Here is a 19013-nt window from a genome sequence, read left to right as displayed (position 1 = left end):
TTTACTTCTGTATTATTATCTTATACTCAACCCAAAATATTCTCCTCTAATCCTCGCTCCCAATGTTTTTAAGTCTAATAGCTCTAATACTTCTTCCCAAATACTTCTTTTATTCTTCTTGTCTAACCCCTCTCTTGGTCGGTATTTTTTCGCTTTTTTAAGAATGATTTTAGCTCCCGCTGTCGTCGACCTTCAAGACAGCTTGAGCCAAAAGTCAGAGCTGTTGTCCGGGCACTCAAACGAGAACATTCGGGCAAGTTGCGCGAACAAGACGAGATCCTCCGCGCAACTAGTCAAGACCACATTACATACGCTAGTTACTTCCCAAACAAGATACGAAACCTATTGCATCCCAGTGCTTCCTATCGTTTGTTCACAATATCACTTAAGCTGCAACTTCTAGTACTGTAAAAGTTTATTTGGCAAGGCAGATACAGTGCAATAAACACTTTATTGTCATCTTTTAGCGCTGTGTGCCCTTTTCAACGCTAGCGGTGCGTCAGTTCCGCGGGGCGTCAGACGTGCCGCCAGCGCCGGCAGCGTGCGGCTGTTTGACCGATACGACACTAGTAATGAGGTGTGTGTGTGTGTGTGTGTGTGTGTGTGTGTGTGTATTTGTGTGTGTGAAAAGAAACGCAGCTTTGGAGTCTGCGTAGACTGGTGCTCAGATATTCATGTAAGAGTCCTGCAAATCTTGATTATGCATTGTTTGCAAAACCGCTAGGAACTCTGCGGAATCAAATCCGTGTTTTCGTCTCTGAAATTCATATAAGTGGCTGGTTTGATAACGCGTATTTCTGAATAATTCACTGCGCACGTTTTCCATTATATTGCTACGGGGTCGTATTCCCACTGACGAAGAGCCGCGCAGGAAGAAGACGAAGACGACGATTGGAAGCTAGCGCGGGCTGTTGCCTCTTGGTCAACTGCGGCGTATTGCCTTGTAAATATACTTGTAAATAGCTTTTCGTCGGTGTCTTCCTACGTAACATATTTGGTGGAGGTGGACGTTCCCTGTACCTCGTCACGGAGCTTCGCAGTGGACGGTCCGTCGAGCCTACCTTCATGGCTCCCGGCGACGCCAACCCGACTCCACGGGCTCCGACACCTGCTGCCACTTCGACGACCTACATCACCCTCTCCGCTCCCCGTGATCCTGGCGTATTCTCGGCAAAAGATGGGGAAGACGTCGAGGACTGGATCAGCCTTTACGAACACGTCAGCCGCAATAACCGGTGGGACCCAACTATCATGCTCGCCAACGTCGTCTTTTACCTCGGTGGCACACCTCGAGTTTGGTATCGGACGCACGAAGATGAGCTGACCAGTTGGGATTCGCTTAAGCAAAAGCTTCGAGACTTGTTCGGCAACCCCAACGGTCACCAATTTGCCGCGCAGAAGCCGCTTTCCGGTCGTGTGCAGACGTCAACGGAGCCCTACGTCACGTACATTCAGGACGTCTTGGCTCTATGCCGCAAAGTGGACGCACACATGACTGAGTCCGACAAGGTCTCCCACATCCTCAAAGGCATTGCCGATGACGCCTTCAACTTGCTCGTGTTTAACAACGTCGCGACGGTGGATGCAGTTATAAAAGAGTGCCGCCGCCTGGAATTCGCTAAAAGCCGACGTATCGACCGACAGTTTGCCCGTCTGCCCAACACCCCAGCGACATCTTCCTGTGCCGACGCTCCTCGTCCCAACAACACTGGCGATGTTACCAGGATTGTCCGGTGTGAGATCGAGGCCGCCTATCCGGCTGCGTTCGACTCCAGCCCCTCCAATGCACCTGCAGTCACTGTTTCCCTGATCCAGGCAGTTGTCCGCCAGGAGTTTGCCAACATGGGTATTCACACCATCTGCTCGGCCCATCGCCCTGATCCCCACCCGGCATCTTCGATTCCACCCCGTCCCGCACCTTCTTACCCTCCACGTTTCCGCAACCCCTCTGAATGGCGCACTGCAGACGACAAGCCAATTTGTTTTCACTGCCATCGAATTGGGCACATTTCTCGGCACTGCCGCAGTCGCTGGAGTTCCCTGAACCAGTCTACATATACTGCCTACTCTCGCCCCCCAGGTGGCCTTTCTCGTCCCTATGCTGCCCGCTCAGATAATGCCGCCACCGATTCTCCTGCGCCGAACCGCCCCTATTCTCGTTCGCCTTCGCCCCAACGACGACAATCTCGCTCTCCCCAGCCCCGTCGTTCCTATTCGCCGACTCCCTTCGGACGCCGCTCCCAGCCGGAAAACTAGACGATGCAGCGCCTCGAGGTGACGCTGCATTGCTCCCTACGCCGCCAAATCCTCTCCTGACGTTGCCCACCCATCTGAACCTTCTTGACGTGCAGGTCGACGGTGTTCCTGTATCAGCTCTCATAGACACTGGGGCGCATTTGTCGGTAATGAGCGCGGATCTTCGTAACCGGCTGAGGAAAATAATCACGCCCGCCACGACGCCTGTTGTCCGTGTCGCCGATGGCGTAACAGCCCCCGTAATTGGTATGTGTGCCGCCCGCGTCTCCTTCGCCGATCGCTCCACTACCGTGCTATTCACAGTCATCGCTCACTGTCCCCACGACATCATCCTCGGCCTCGACTTCCTCTCCGCACATTCTGCTCTCATCGATTGCTCTGCCAGTACTCTCCGCCTCGACCTGCCTGTTCTGGATCCCGCTGAAGAACACCTTCCTCGCCTCAGTTCCGTCTACTTCGTTCGCTTGGCACCTCCGGCACTGACTTACGTTGACTTCGTGTCATCCCCGCCAGTACCTGACGGTCACTACATCGCGGCTCCTATGCAAGACGTCCTCCTTACACACGGGATCACACTACCTCATACTATTTTATCTATTACGGCGAATTGCGTCTGCCTGCCAGTGGTCAATTTTGCCTTGATGACACAAGTGCTGCCACGCGGGATGTCTCTGGCCCAACTTTGCTCATTCGAGGATCACTCTGTAGCATCGATTTCAATAGACGACAATTCAACCGATCCTCCTCTACCATCGCAGTCGGCGACTTGTACCATCGCCAACTTACAGAACATGATTGCACCCGACATGCCGTCCGAGCACGCTCGTGCGCTCTACCGCGTTCTCAGTTCCTACCAAGATATTTTTGAATTTAACGATCGTCCTTTGGCCCAAACAACAGCTGTTAAACATCGCATTAATACCGGAGATGCCCCTCCTATTCATCGCCGCCCGTATCGAGTATCACCGGCTGAGCGTCAAGTGATTCACACCGAAGTTCGCAAAATGCTTGCCAAGAACATTATTGAACCGTCATGTAGTCCATGGGCGTCACCGGTTGTGCTGGTAAAAAAGAAGGATGGCTCATGGCGCTTTTGCGTGGATTATCGGCACCTTAACAGGGTTACCAAAAAGGACGTGTATCCCCTACCTCGGATTGATGACGCCCTTGACTGCCTCCACGGTGCTCGCTATTTCTCCTCTATTGACCTTCGCTCCGGCTATTGGCAGATTGCCGTGGACGATCTCGACCGCGAGAAGACTGCCTTTGTAACACCCGACGGTCTTTATCAATTCAAGGTGATGCCGTTCGGCCTATGTAACGCTCCTGCCACTTTTGAACGCATGATGGACTCCCTGCTTCACGGTTTCAAATGGTCCACGTGCCTGTGCTACTTAGACGACGTTATAGTATTCTCCCCAACATTCGCTACGCACCTCGAGCGCCTCTCAGCAGTCCTGGACGTTTTTCGGCGAGCCGGTCTGCAACTCAACGCATCGAAGTGCCAATTCGGCCGTCGCCAGATTACCGTCCTTGGACATCTCGTTGACGCGAACGGAGTGCAACCGGACCCAGGCAAGATCCATGCTGTTACGCACTTCCCTGTTCCGAAGTGTGTCAAGGATGTGCGCAGCTTCATCGGCCTTTGCTCGTACTTCCGCCGTTTCGTCAAAAATTTCGCGGCCATAGCACGACCACTAACCGAGCTTTTGAAAAAAGACGCCCCTTTCCAGTGGGGCGATAACGAGGCCTCTGCATTCTCGCTTCTCATCGATCTTCTCACAACGCCCCCCGTTCTGGCCCACTTCGATCCTTCTGCGCCTACCGAAGTCCGTACTGATGCCAGCGGTCACGGAATTGGCGCAGTACTGGCACAACGCCAGCGTGGCCACGACCGTGTTATCGCTTACGCCAGCAGGCTCCTATCGCCCGCGGAGCGCAACTATTCCATCACTGAGCGTGAGTGTCTGGCCCTAGTTTGGGCGGTTGCGAAGTTCCGTCCATACTTATATGGCCGACCCTTTTCCGTTATCACAGACCATCACGCGCTTTGTTGGTTATGCTCATTGAAAGACCCTTCAGGAAGACTTGGTCGCTGGGCCTTACGCCTCCAAGAATATTCGTTCTCTGTCACCTACAAATCTGGCCGACTACACAAGGACGCTGACTGCCTGTCTCGCTACCCGGTAGACGAGCCTGACGACGCCGACAGTAGTACCGCCGACGGCATTTTCTCTGTGTCTGCCTTCGCTAACATCGCCGATGAGCAGTACCGAGACCTATCGCTGCGAGTACTCATCGAGCGTCTGCGCTCTGCACCTACCGACGCATCCGTTCGCCGATATGTCCTCCAGGGCGGCATTCTGTACCGAAGGAGCTTCCTCCCTGACGGCCCTGATCTTCTTCTTGTCGTGCCACAACATCTACGACAGACTGTGCTCTTTCAGATGCATGACGCACACACCGCAGGACATCTTGGCGTAACCCGCACGTACGACCGCGTCCACCGCCGCTTCTATTGGCCTGGTCTTGCTCGCTCCGTCCGACGCTATGTTGCTGCCTGTGATCCCTGCCAGCGTCGGAAAACGCCTCAGGTGCTACCTTCCGGTCATCTCCAGCCGATCGCCGTCCCTGTGGAACCGTTTTTTCGTGTTGGATTAGACCTCCTCGGTCCCATTCCCACATCATCCTCTGAGAACAAATGGGTAGCCGTCGCAACTGATTACGCCACCCGATACGCTATCGCGCGGGCTCTACCTACCAGTTGCGCCACTGACGTCGCGGACTTTCTCTTGCGTGACATTATCTTAGTGCATGGCGCCCCGCGACAGCTGCTTACTGACCGCGGTCGTAACTTCCTCTCGAAAGTTATCGCCGACATTGTGCGTTCCTGCTCTATTCAACACAAGCTGACTACCTCATACCATCCTCAAACAAATGGCCTGACAGAGCGCTTAAACCGTACCCTTACCGACATGCTGTCCAAGTACGTTTCGAAGGACCACCACGACTGGGACGTTGCCCTTCGTTACGTCACCTTTGCTTACAATTCTTCCCGGCACGACACCGCCGGATTTTCTCCATTTTATCTACTTTACGGTCGCGAACCGACCTTGCCCCTTGACACAGTACTTCCTCCTGCTGCGACCTCAACAACCGAGTATGCGCGCGACGCCATCGCCCTCGCCGATCATGCACGCCAGCTTGCCCGTGCTCGAATGACGGCCTCGCAAACCACGCAGCAGCGTCAGTACAACGCCCGCCACCGTGACGTACAGTTTTCGCCTGGTGCACTCGTGCTCCTGTGGTCGCCCTGTCGTCACGTTGGACTTTCCGAAAAGCTCCTTTCGCGATACACAGGGCCCTACCGCGTGCTTCGCCAGGTGACGCCTGTGACTTATGAAATTGCTCCTGTGAGCTCAACCTCGTCATCTACTCTGGTGTCCAGTGATGTCGTGCACGTCAGTAGGCTCAAGAGCTACTACACTGCTTCAGAGTCCAGCCTTTAGTCGCTCCGGGACGTCGCTTTCGCCGCCGGGGGTAATGCTACGGGGTCGTATTCCCACTGACGAAGAGCCGCGCAGGAAGAAGACGAAGACGACGATTGGAAGCTAGCGCGGGCTGTTGCCTCTTGGTCAACTGCGGCGTATTGCCTTGTAAATATACTTGTAAATAGCTTTTCGTCGGTGTCTTCCTACGTAACAATATTATTCATGACATGAATCTAATGCATTCTATAATATTCATTCCGGTTACGGGGTTCTTCGCTCGATTGTTTCGATTCAAGTGAGACACTCATTTTTTTTGGAAACTACATTTTTGTATATCTTATAAAATACGGAAAGAAACTAATCAGCCCATTATTATGCACTTCTTTAGATGTAGCTTCAGATGGAATAAATATAGCGTTGCAGTTCCAACTTTGTCGTACCCTGGTAGTCGTGGGACATTGCGTAAACGCGCTCGCAAGCTTGTCAAATATAATATCCCCTCTATTTCTGAGCAAAATTAAGGTTAATCCATCTACTCCATTCGCTTTTCGTGTAGGTCATGTTCATGAAAGCACTTCTGAACTCACCGCTCCTTTAATATCCGTGTTCTATATACTGTTCCTAACCACTTGCAATCAAGGTGACGTTGATGCTTTCGCTAATGTGCCGGTCAGTTGACAATACCTCTGCTGTCTTTAATATATGATAGATATTGCTGGTTACATTGCCCTGCCTATCTTTCGCTGCATGCATCTTAGCTTGTCCTAAGCCTAATTTTCTTTTCACGGATTTCATGACGTACGAAATGTTTACTTTTTTGCGAAATTCTTTCTTGCGTATTAATTTTAATGTCAGTTATTTTCTTCTTCTTGAAAAGCGTTGATAGTTCCGCAATGGCTCTGATCTTTTTCATGCAATTTCATGCATCGTCATTTCCTTATTAGGGGCTTTTTTGGGCGACAGGTTACTTAAACTTTGCCTTGGCGAATTACCTTCGAGTTAGAAATCTTACTTCTTATACACGGGTATTTGGATGACCCCTGCAGCAAACGACGTTGCCGTTAGTCAATACTGTATCAGCCTCATCAGCTGACTAACCCACATTGACGCAAACAATAACCCATGCAATGCATTGTAATTCCTCAGGGAGGAATGCTAAGTTACATTAAACGCCAGAGGGTTTGCCTGCTAAACGTTTCCAGATTGAGTTCCACGTGCCATCCCGTCAGAATTCGTAAATTTTAGTGCCTTTGGCCGCGTCGCATGCCATCGGCATCTGCTTGGCAGCCACTGGAGAGTGGAGGCCAGTGCTTAATTGCAAGAGTCAGGATGGAGGTAATACAAATATTGCGCTGACTTACTGTAACGCCGGAAATTATATAATTGTTTTGTAATTGCTATCCAGGTTTCAAAGCGAACACACAGACTTCGACTGGCATTGCATGAGTGAAAGAATTATTCAACCAACGCAAATATATGTGCATAATATGCCATAAACCATGAAAGACGCTCCGCAAATACAAAAAAGTCAAATCGAATGACTCTGTAGGACAGAGACAGCGTCGAAAATTAAGCGTACTAATAACATATTATGCAGCCTTGATAAAGTGTGTACACGCATTGCGCTGCGGGTATATTGAAATATCAATAAAATGAAACACGAGAGGTTTTTGTTGTTGTTCTTGTAACATTCTCTCGTCCATTGTATTATCGTCCCATACATCCAGCTAATAGGTATTTTCGCATTCATTGGGAGCAATTTGGTAATGTCGACGTCAAAGCAATTTTCATTATTCTTCATTGAATATTTTTTTCTACCAATCCCTGCTTTATTACAGCCCTCCTTCCGGGATGTGATCAGTCATTGTATAAAAGCCCACGTAAAGAAAGTACTTTCAAACCGTCACGGTCATTCCCAATTGCATTTGGCCTGTGCCCACTTTCTTCAAACGGTAAGTAAACTCGAGCGAGCGACGGAATTCACTGCCTTCAAATACGCTAGATATATTTTTCTTAAATTTATTCCACTTGATTCGCAATGCTGAAGAAACAACCTGCATGAAATACGTGTTTTCGATACAAGTTATACAAATTGACAAATGAAGAACAAGTTAACAAGCTACAAGTTAACAAATCCCGCCTAATCCTTTCCCTGTGAGCCAGTAACGCCCTTCGCACTGTGCGTGGCGGCTTTCTATGTTCTATGTTCGTTACTTAGCTTTCGTTTTCAGTTGAAGGCGTTGCGGATGGACATTTGTCATATCGAGCACGATTACCTAAGGGCGCGCATTGATAATAGATTACGCGTTTTGCAATAACCATCTCACGGGAGACATCTATAAAACTTGTTTTTCGCTATATAAAATCAGTCCGAAGAGCTGAGATACGCAATCACAAATACGAAACGCTTTTTCCACTGTTCTTCCACCATCTTATAAAGCTGTGATGATAAAGCTATCCGAATCAATATCCCCTAAACATCGTGAATTTTTCTTAATCAAATACCCCTCATCTCTGGCTAAGCTCTGGAAAATTTTTCCTGCAAATATTGTTCTTCGGTGCAAAGCTGTTGAACGTAATCAGGTATAGTTTGGAGACCCGTGACAGTGATGTTACCAAGCACCGTGGAGTCAATGAAATCTTTCACCTGACCTGCGAACCCTAGAAATACGACCTAACAACTAATTTTGAACAATCCGCAAAATTTGCCTTTTCTCAATGCCACGGTCCACTTTTCGGTTGATGCTGTAAGTTTTCGGCCGTGCGGACGAGCATACTTATCTGCCAACTAGAGCGTCGGAACATCAGTAATGTGGTGTCATGTTCGCCGAAACGTCAGGCGCATTTTTCAGGAGTAGTCCATAAAAATGTATTAATTAATTAATTAATTAATTAAGTTATTTATTCATTCATTCATTCATTCATTTATTAATTAGATAGTGCCAACTGCCTCTTGGCAGTCCAGGCAGGAGGGAGTGAGTACAAAGTTGGTACTGCAAGTCGAAATAACAAAAACATGAGTTACGTATGCACCTTCGCAACGATACAGATAGGAAGGATATCAGCAGCGGCGGCTTTGAGGTGGTGAGTTTGGTCTGAATGGCGAGGCGGTGCGCTCGCACGCTTCAGTTGCATCAGAGCTCAGAATTGAGCACCCAGGGTCACTACGGTGCGGTTACGCGAACCTCGAAAGCTGTGAAATTGGCTAAGATGCGTCTGCACTCCCCGCTCAAAGGTACCACGCATACATTCACTTAACAAAGTTGTCGAGTTGATTTCTGCTGACGAGACCAATTTTATATTGCTCATTATGCTCAATTATTTTTGTTCATTATGAGCAAATAACTTAACAACGCAAATTCCTCCGCTGATGACTTTTCTTCGTGTCGGCAAAGAAATGCGGTGGTGCAAAATCATAGCAGTACGGCCCTTAGTTAACGTCGAAGTCATGCGAACACCTTCTTTTTTGTTTTCATTTTTTGTTACACCATCAAATTGTCCCAGCGATGAGTTTAATGCCGGGGTTGTTTCACTGAGGTGGCCCAATTGCTATCCGAGCAATGCTCCGCGTAGTACGGTAGGATTTCGAATTTTTAGGTCAGTTAAGTGCTCAGAAGGAAAAAATGTACCTAATCAAATATCTCAACATCGTAGTTTACGCTGCCAAGATTTTTCGTGTGCTATGCTACATATTCATAGTGGAATAGCCCGATTCATAACTCGTAAGTATTTCGCGCAGTGCTATCGCACTAGGACATCATTACTTGATTTAGGATTATTTCTAATGGGTGAGGGATCATTCAGTGGTAAATAAATGCCGTATGTACTAGTGTAAGTGGCGCTTCCGGGTCGATGCCGCACCCATATCTTGGCAGTCAAATATACGGAGGAAACAAAAATTCTTTTGGAGAAGCTATCACGTTCGTTGGCCCGATGGCACGCTCGCGCATCAGTGAATTTTCACACGCTGCGTATCCCTGTGTGACGCTATTAGATGGCTAGAGTCATCTAGTAGTGTCATCTAATACCGGAAGCCATCTGGCTGCGGCCCTTACACGGGACCGAACCAAAATATTCTGACTCATGTAAGTGCCGCACCTTGTCAAAATTGTGAATAAAGTGCGGCTCATACAAGAGTCTGTCAGGTAGCCAGCAGGTCTTTTTGAGATTTAGAACAAAGACTTTTGTGATGTCCTATACAGCCGTCTAAAATGTAGTTATGGCCTAACGTGAGACGATTTTACATTTGGATGAGGGCGACGACATCATAATGAAATAAACCACACTATTTTCTTATTTGCAGGCAACTAGGCCCCATCTCTATGCATTAAGGCTATACTCTTGCCGTATCTCTGGTGCTTTCGCACTACAGTTGATTGTCAGAGACAGCTGAAGATATACATTGGGCGGAAAGCAAAACAAGAGTCATGAATATGATACAAGAAAGGAGTGCATATTGGGCAAATAATAAGAAGATCAGTCGCAAGGCGATATAAAAGTACGGAAGCATTCCTATCACCGTCTGACGAATAAATATATAGCTATAACACCATTTCAAATTGCATCTCAGCAACGTTGTAAAGATTCTAGCTTAATCTATGGCGCACCTTTCTCAAACAGCCTGGCTCAGCTGGCCGTCACAAGAATTTGGGTCAACGTTCATTTACCCGTTAGATTGCCTTTGGTTACACTTGAGGTTTATGTAGAGTTCATTTATTCTTAACTGCCTGTATTGTGAGGCCTTGAGATCATTCAGTATTAGAGTAAGCCTTTAATGCAGATGGATATTTTCTTTGCTGGGTACAAGCAAGTGATCAGAAACACTTTCTCGCTAGAGACTCCGGAAATTTGGACCACCTGGGGTTTTTAACGTGCACCTAAATCTAAGTACACGAGTGTTTTTCCATTTCGGCCCCATCGAAATGCGGCGGCCGTGGCCGGGATTTGATCCCACGACCTCGTGCTCAGCAGCACAACACCATAGCCACTGAACAATCATGGCGAGTCGTCTCAGAAAAAAAATCTCTAAATAATTTTGAAGGAGGCAAGCGCGATACTGCTCTTCAAGCTCTTCAGTTGGCCGCATGTCCCATTGCAAATTATGTGCATGTATCTATTTTGTAATTACGCCTTTCTTCAGCAAGACACCGATGGACATCTATAAGACAATTTTTGAAGAGTAGTTTCCCTTACAGCAATGAGATGGCACTTACGGCGGTGCACCGCATGTTTCTTAGATCGGAAGCACAGGCATTCTAAGCCACTATTACTTCTTCCCTGCACTAAGGTGGCTAGCTGTTCAAAATGCAGCTGGGTGATCGCTAATGAACTCCATGCTTCGAAAGGTGGAACAGTGGCAGGAAAGACGGCTGCAGTAGTTGGCCGTAGATAGAGTAACTTGCATATTTAAGAAGGGAATGAATCGGTGTCGCAAAACAAGACTGCTGCTATACGAGGAATAACATTCTTGGCGATCCTTCGCGATACGAGAAATCCCTTGAGGTAAAAAAAAAACATTCACTCAGACGCCCGCGTTGCATAGCGAACCACTAAACCTCAAGCACCGAACGCCGGCCAGAATACCATTCGTTGTGCAATCACAAAGACATTAGCACCGTCCTCCGCCACAGTGAGCATTCCACACTCGATATACAGACATCTACTACGAGAAACATTCTAGCGCTCACTCAAACAACCACACCCGACTCACATTGAACGCTACTCCATCACGCAATAATCACGAATAAGTGAATAGGTACATTTAAGAATGAATACGCCGAAGCATTGGTGACGTAATACTCCAGTAGCACACGAATGCTCGAAAATGAACTTTCCGTGATAGTGCATAGGAGTAAGCGAGTAATTAGCAATAATACATCTTTAGTACAAGCTATTATAAACTACATAACAATATTGCTCCACGCCCTGAGCGCAATATGAAGAAATCAGTGGCAACTAGGCAAACCCGCCAGAGATTAGATAGAAAATGAACAATCAGACACTGCCCGCCCCCAGTTTGCAACTGATAAACAAATATCACAAGCCACTCATTCCGAAAAATTGGCACATAAAGGAAGAAGAGCAAAAGCCACCAATTCTAACTTAATTTAGAACTGCAATATGTGGTCACCCTGAAATGTAGTTCGATTTCCCCTTGTTGTAAAAGCATCCTATCGGCTGCCCGCACCTTTTGGACAATGTGTCAGGAACTCTGCAAGCGCTTATATATCCTACGAAGCTGTGGCAAAGGTCCGGCTCGTCCACGGGCCTAAGATCTGCAATATCTGCCGAGAAAAAGCTCAAATCGACCGCACCGGCCTCAGGCCCATTCGTTGTAACCACGCAGACAACAAAGACAGCTGAGGCAGGCGATGGACGTATCGCCACCCTTGGTCATATCTCAATGTTTTTATTACACCGGCAGTGAAATTCCGTTCGGATGTAGAGACACATCAACAGCATGAAAAAGGTTTGGTTTTTGATTAGAACGCTGTTACTGATGTGAATACTTTCCTAATGCATATGAACGTCTAACCGGAATGAAACACGAGTTTCGCACAGCATACTTAGTAAGTGCTTGGAGCAGTAAGAACACGAAACATAGATGTCAGTAGCAATAACCACAAATTATTCTTGAAATATAAAGGCTCAGAAGTAATCAGAGCATAAGATGTATGTCTCGCAGGTGAATACACAATGAACGACCTACTAGGAAGAAACATCGCTGTGGTGGCAGCCACCCTAATAGGTAAGCTTGCGTTCCAACTTCTGCAACTGCATTCTTCTATCAAACTGATCAATCACAGAATTTCCACGATGTTACAGTATATTGGTAATGTGTGAGAGAGTACGGGGTCCAGGACTGCTTATGTTCAAAAAATGATTTTTCACTCAGCGCAGCATTGTTTTCCCTCAAATTTTGCCCAACGATCGCATTTTGTTGTCGACTTCCTTTACTATACCACTTCGTACGATTAGCTGCCGGTTTTAGGACAAAAATAATGAACTGTTTCCCCTAGGCTAAAAATGCTGTCTGTAAAGCCTGCCCTGGCACAGACTTGTGTCACCGCCTGCCAACAGCAGCAGGAAGGAGCTTCTGCCGCGTAAGCGGCCGATTTCAAGATGCTGTTTCGTCTGCGAAGCAGCTCCTTCTCGTTGCTGCCAGCAGGCGGCGACACATAGCTGTGCCACTGCCGGGTTTTCAGCTGCCGTTTTTCCCATGCGCGAAAATAGTTTCTCATTTTTGCTTTAAAAACAGGCGACCAATTGTGTCAAGTTTTATTCTAAACAATGTCGACAACCAAATGCGATCGTTCTGTAATATTTGAGCAAGAACAGTGCAGCGGTAAGTGCAAAATCATTTTTTGAACACGCGTAGCCAAATATTCAGGACCCTCTATTAGCACTTGCGTATGATGCCACTGTCCTTGCCGATCGCCGTGCTTGCCTTAGGTGCGCATTTGAGATTCTGGTAAAATAACGAAATTGTAAACGAAGATCAGAACTTCCTTCTACTTTACTACAGCACGGAGCTGTATTGTGTAAGGGTCGTTGGACGTGCGCACTTCTCCCTGATCCGCAACAGCTGTCCAGAAATTTTTGTTCTGTATGCATTTTTCGCAGGACTTATCTATGACACAGACGTTATTTGCGACAATATTACAGATTTACGTCCATATACGAATAAAAGAGCTTCGTTCATTACAAAGGAACTGTGCCTGTTTTGACATCAAAATTGCGATTGATAAGCTAGAGAAGCACCTTTTCCAGTTACACAAATATACCATGAAGAAGGCGGGCTTGATCGATTGAATGAGTAAAGGCAAGGTGCAAAAGACCACCACCGAAGAAGGACACAAACTACAGTACCCAAATGACAGGACTGGTTCTTTAGTCCTGGTCTTTTGCACCTTGACATTACTCATTCATGCATAAACCAACTATCCAAAGCAACAGCATTACTTGGGCTTGCTTAATGTTTGCAAGGCGTCTTGGGGTAGGCCATTGTAGAGGTGCGAAATCGTATATTCTCTTTTGTTCTGATAGTAGTTACAGGGAACTTTAAAGGAAATTCTGTTAGAAATACATTGGCCATTAGTAACGTCTCACTTTACTAATTTTTCGGAGGATTGCACTATTATAACCTTTATTTGATATAGCATTTCTTCAATCGCACTTTCGAAACTAGGCCGCTGTAGTGGTAGCTCGTGCCCAATGTTCTATGATGGGCTTATCAGGTGGTTACATAAATTGTTAGGACCAGTGACCGGCGGGAAGTGAACACATCCGCGATGAATAAAAAAATATCGGCAAGCCCATTTAATGAGAACTGTCGACACTAATGCATTTACCATTGAAAACATGTAGCAACACAAGACGTGTTGACCATCCAGGCAAGCCTTGTTTTGCGCGCCTCCGCCAGAACACTTGGAACGATCTAGCGGAGCAGCCGCGTATTCTGTGCGGCGGGTCGAGAATGCATAGCTCTTGCATGCGGGTGAACGTCGAGAAGCGCGTAATCTTAAAACCAAATTCGGCTCACTGGGCCTGCTGCGCAGTCTGGTATCGCTACCGAGAGGTCCGCACATGGCCTTGGAGACAACCAACGTGACGCGCAGTTGCCTGCCAACGCTGAGAATCGTTTTCTCGCTTTCCGCACCCCCAGTTTCACACCCGCCGGAACCCAAGTCTGCGAGATGTTTATTCAAGAATGGCACATAGACCGTTCCCTACTCGCGCAGCCTGCTTAAAGCGTCGCGTTTCTGCTGTTGAGGAACCTTTGTGACGTGGCTAAAGTTCCACCTACCATCTGAAGAATTTAAAATATCTTTTTTCGTCACTCTAGTGTGGTCCATCGGCGGGCGCTGCAAGTTCATTGAAGGCCATAAAAGACCAACTTACACATACTTCTGCTCCAAGTAGTCCTCAGAGTCTTTGGGCACGTCTGCGTACCTACCCAGTCTACAGAGCATGTACAGGGTATAAACAGTGACCTATGTTGTCACGAAAGAGGTTTGTTGAAAAGCGACACTAATGTACACATTACCCCACACTTTGTGACACTAGTTGGTTCAATGGTTGGTCTTTGGGCACGTCTGCGTACCTACCTAGTCTACAGAGCATATACAGGGTATAAACAGTGACCTATGTTGCCACGAAAGAGGTTCGTTGAAAAGCGACACTAATGTACACATTACCCCACCCTTAGTGACACTAGTTGGTCCAATGGTTGGTTTCAAACCCTGGTTTCTCACTACAGCTGCCAATGGAGGTGCGATTGCTGATGTGTTTACCTGCTAATCACACTGTGCATCACCGCCGCTAGCGGGTGTTTTTGACGGTTTATGAACACGTGGTGGTGGCACTTCCCTTTGCCTTTGATATATAAATATTAGTTCCTATGTGTATAGGACTGCGTGCGGGGGATTTCCGGCTGGGTAGATTGTTTCTTCTTCGTTTTCTTGATACATATGTTTTTTATATTGTTGTTTCTGCTATTCGAAAAAGGATATACTTCACCAATACAGAGTTACAACGTCTAGCTGTTTTATTTTCATTTCAATAAAAAATTGGACGTGGAAAAACACGTTTGACGCAAACTACCATGGAAAAAACCCTGAAAATGCATGAAGTACCCTGAGAATGCAAACACAATAAAAATATGGAGGCCCTTTATATTATTTTAAAACGTTCTGAAGCATTGTGCTATCAGAACCATTCACATTTAACATCCTACTCCTCATTGTCGCTTTTCATTGCAGTGGCACTGATCCTTTGCGCAAGTGAAAGTAAGGCATGGCCGCAGTTCCTAGGACGAAAGGATGAGGCTGAGCGACAACTGAATGAGCTGCACTGACTGCGGGAAAAAACTCAGCATCGTATTTCAGCTTGGTGCTGTGTCCCCCACCTGAAGGCAGCTATGTTCTATGAACAACGCAATTGTGAAGAAAAAATTCAAGTACATTCGATCAATAAACTTAAACGCTACTGAAGCATTCATTTCGGCTTCTTTTTTATGTCCTAACCGCTTTATTCCCTAACCTTTCGACACTCGCTGCCCTTACTGATATCTGCTTCCAGAGTTGTGAGCAGGACTGTCTGTTAGAATGTGTTGCAGTATCGTTAATTGACGCATTATTGCTCTATGACGTTTACACCTTTCGTCTTTGTCCAACTCAGTGGACTGCAGCAGGTCTGCTTGTGTATAGAGCTTTATTGAACCAGTCACCAGAAGCATGAAATCAGCTTAGAGTAACAAAGTATTCATTGCAACAAATATTCAGTTCATTTTCGGTTCCCTACTACAAGATAAATGGACGCCAGGCTTGCCGTTTACAATTTCGCTCTCAATGCCTTAGAAGGTTTACCAATATTCAGAATATGACCTTTTCAAAACCGCAGTGCATAACCTAATAATTTCCTACTTCCTCTAATGTGCTATAATGCTTTATTTATCTCTCCGCATTGTGTTTTCCAAGGTTGCATCTGAATTGCAGTATCTTTATCATATTCTTGCTAATCACTTTATTGGTGATGTCTGCATTTATTGATTTGCCCTTAACTCTGAGCTCAATACATCTCTATATCTTCACAGTACATATTTATGAATAAGAAGAATATGCGCGACGTGAGCTTGACGGGACAGGCATCAAATTATTCCTTTTGGATTTGTGCCAATAGAAACTGACCCTGCGGAACGCTTAACGCCCAAATTCTGTCGATTGAAGCCAACCTAACAGGACTCTTTGAAGAACTATCACGCATGGTTAGGAATATCATTGGCCTTAGTGAGAAGTGAATTTTTGAGGCTTACACAGTACTGACCAACGGCCATGTCATCTGCTATAGACGTCTGCCGCATGAGAAGCAATTCGGGGTAGCATTCATATACCACAAAGACATCGCGGGCAACATTGACGAATTCCACAGCATTATTGAAAGGGTAGTAGTAGTCGTAATGAAACTTAATTAGAGGTATAGAGTAATGGTAAAACAAGCCTCTGCTCCAACATTCAGTCATGCTGATGTTGAGGTATATCAGTCTTAGGAAGTGGTTGAATTAGCAGTGAGAAAAGTGCTAACTCAGTATACTGTAGTAATAGGCAACTTCAATGCAAAGCCGGGGAAAAAAAGCAGGCTGGTGGACAAGCTATTGGCAACTGCGGTGCAAAATCTAGGAAAGCTAGAGGAGCAATGTCGTTAGCATTTGCGGAAAAGAATAAGCTGCGAATAATTAGCACCTTAGTCAGGAAAAGTAGGAACAAGAAGTGGAGCTGGAAAAGCTCTATTGGGAAAACAACAAAGTGATTTCATTCTTTCAGCCAAACGCCGTATAGTGCAGGACGTAGAAGTGTTTGGTAGGGTAAAGTACAGTGATCATAGGTTAGTCAGGGCTAGAATCCGCCTCAATTTGAAGAGAGAAAGAGTGAAATTGTTCACGAAGAAACAGGCGAACCTAAACCAGTAGGGGTAAACGCAGACCAATTAAGGCTGCAAGCTGCAAATATATATGCAGCTTTCGAGTAGAGAAATTAAGACGATATTGAGGTAATGAATGAAACCGTAACTAGGCGTAACTAGACTAATTAGTACATTACACAAATGCAAACGTTCCCCTTTTTGCGGATTACTCCAAAAAAAGGGAGACGGTAAGATTTTAAAAATTTTAATCCCATTAATTTACTCCCAGTATTATATCAAATATTCACCAAGATAATTTCCAATAGAACTAGGCCAACACAGGTGTTTTGTGAACCAAGGGAACATGCTGGCTTCAGGAAGGGATATTCTACAATGGATCACATCCTTGCCATTAATCAGGTGATCGAGTAAACCGCATTGTACAATCTGCCTCTCCATATGGCTTTCATAGATTGCGAAAAAGCATTTATTCAGTAAAGATACCAGTGGTCAAAGAGGCATTACGTCATCAAGGAGTACAGGCCCCTTACATAAATATCTTGGAAAATATCAACTGATATTCCACAGCTACCTTAATTCTGCACAGTAAAAGTAGGAAGATACCTATAAAGAAAGCGGCCACACAAGGAGACACAATCTCTCCAATGCTAATCAATGCGTGCTTCGAAAAAATATTCAAGCTAATAAACTGGGAAGTCTTAAAAGTAAGGATCAACGGCGAATATCTCAGCAACTGTCGGTTAGCAGCTGACTTTATCCTGTTCAGCAACACTGGAGACGAGTTACAACAAATGATTGAGGACCTAAACAGAGACAGTGTAAGAATGCGTTTGAAGATTATTATGCAGAAGAACAAAGATAACGATGAATAGCCGGGCAAGAGAACAAGAGTTCAGGATCACCAGTCAACCTCTAGATCCGGTGAAGGAGTTCCTTTACCTAGGTCAGTTGCTCAAAGGAAACCCTGAACAAGAGAAGGAAATTTAGACAAATCAAAATGGGTGAGGGCGCTGACTTTTTCAATTCCTGAATAGAAACGTATCATTATCATTGAAAGAAAGGTGTACAATCAGTCTTTCAGCAGGGCTGACATATGCGGTAGAAACAGAGAGACTGCCAAAGAAGCTTGAGAACAAGTTAAGGGCCGCGCAAAGAGCGATAGAACGAAGAATGCTAGGCTTATTGTTAAAAGATAGCAAGAGAGCAGTTTGGATAACTGAGTGAACGGGTATAGCTGATATTCTGTTTCACATTAAGAAAAAAAATTGGAGCTGTTCAGATCATGTGACGCGTAAGTTAGATAGCCGGTGGACCATAAAGGTTGGAGAATTGTTGCTTAGAGAAGGGAAGCACAGTCGAGGAAGGCAGAAGAGTAGGTGGGACGATGAAATTATGAAATTTGCGGCCGCTAGCTGGAATCCACTGGCGCAGGACAAGGGTAATTGGAGATCGCAGGGAGCGAGCTTCGTCCTGAAGTGCACATAATATAGGCAAATGATCATGATGATGATTTGTTTTGTCAAAACTTTAAAACTTTTTAAGATCAGTCCTTCGTTTATTTAGAATGCCATGTAGTATATCATTTATCTACACCATGCTTAGTAATATTGAGCCGTTTTCTTCTTGTTATACTTGCAAATTTTTTTTGTGAGATGACCAGGACAAAACGGCTACCTAACATCGGTTGACAGATGACATTGTCTTGCTGTGGAATGCTGGAGATGACTTAAGAAAATCGATCGAGGGCATTAGCTGCTAACGTGAAAGAGAACGCCAGAACTTGAATGTGCAGGTAATGCTCGGCAAGGCAATGAGAATTGATGATATGTGGTGTTTTATGGCGCA

General features: G+C 46.1%; 1 protein-coding gene across 1 annotated transcript in view; it reads left to right on the top strand.

The window, feature by feature from the left end:
* Positions 1-15707, top strand: part of LOC139054783 (uncharacterized) — a 164328-nt gene extending 148621 nt beyond the window's left edge. Inside the window, exons 4-6 of the mRNA XM_070532393.1 lie at positions 7586-7699; positions 12433-12495; positions 15509-15707. The gene's annotated coding sequence lies outside the window, so the exon portion shown is untranslated. The remainder of the gene's footprint in view (positions 1-7585; positions 7700-12432; positions 12496-15508) is intronic.
* Positions 15708-19013: the final 3306 nt, after the last annotated feature.

Source organism: Dermacentor albipictus, chromosome 1, assembly GCF_038994185.2.
Source record: "Dermacentor albipictus isolate Rhodes 1998 colony chromosome 1, USDA_Dalb.pri_finalv2, whole genome shotgun sequence".
Lineage (NCBI taxonomy): Eukaryota > Metazoa > Arthropoda > Arachnida > Ixodida > Ixodidae > Dermacentor > Dermacentor albipictus.
Note: the sequence above shows the minus strand (reverse complement) of the source record. Positions and strands in the feature narration are given on the sequence as shown.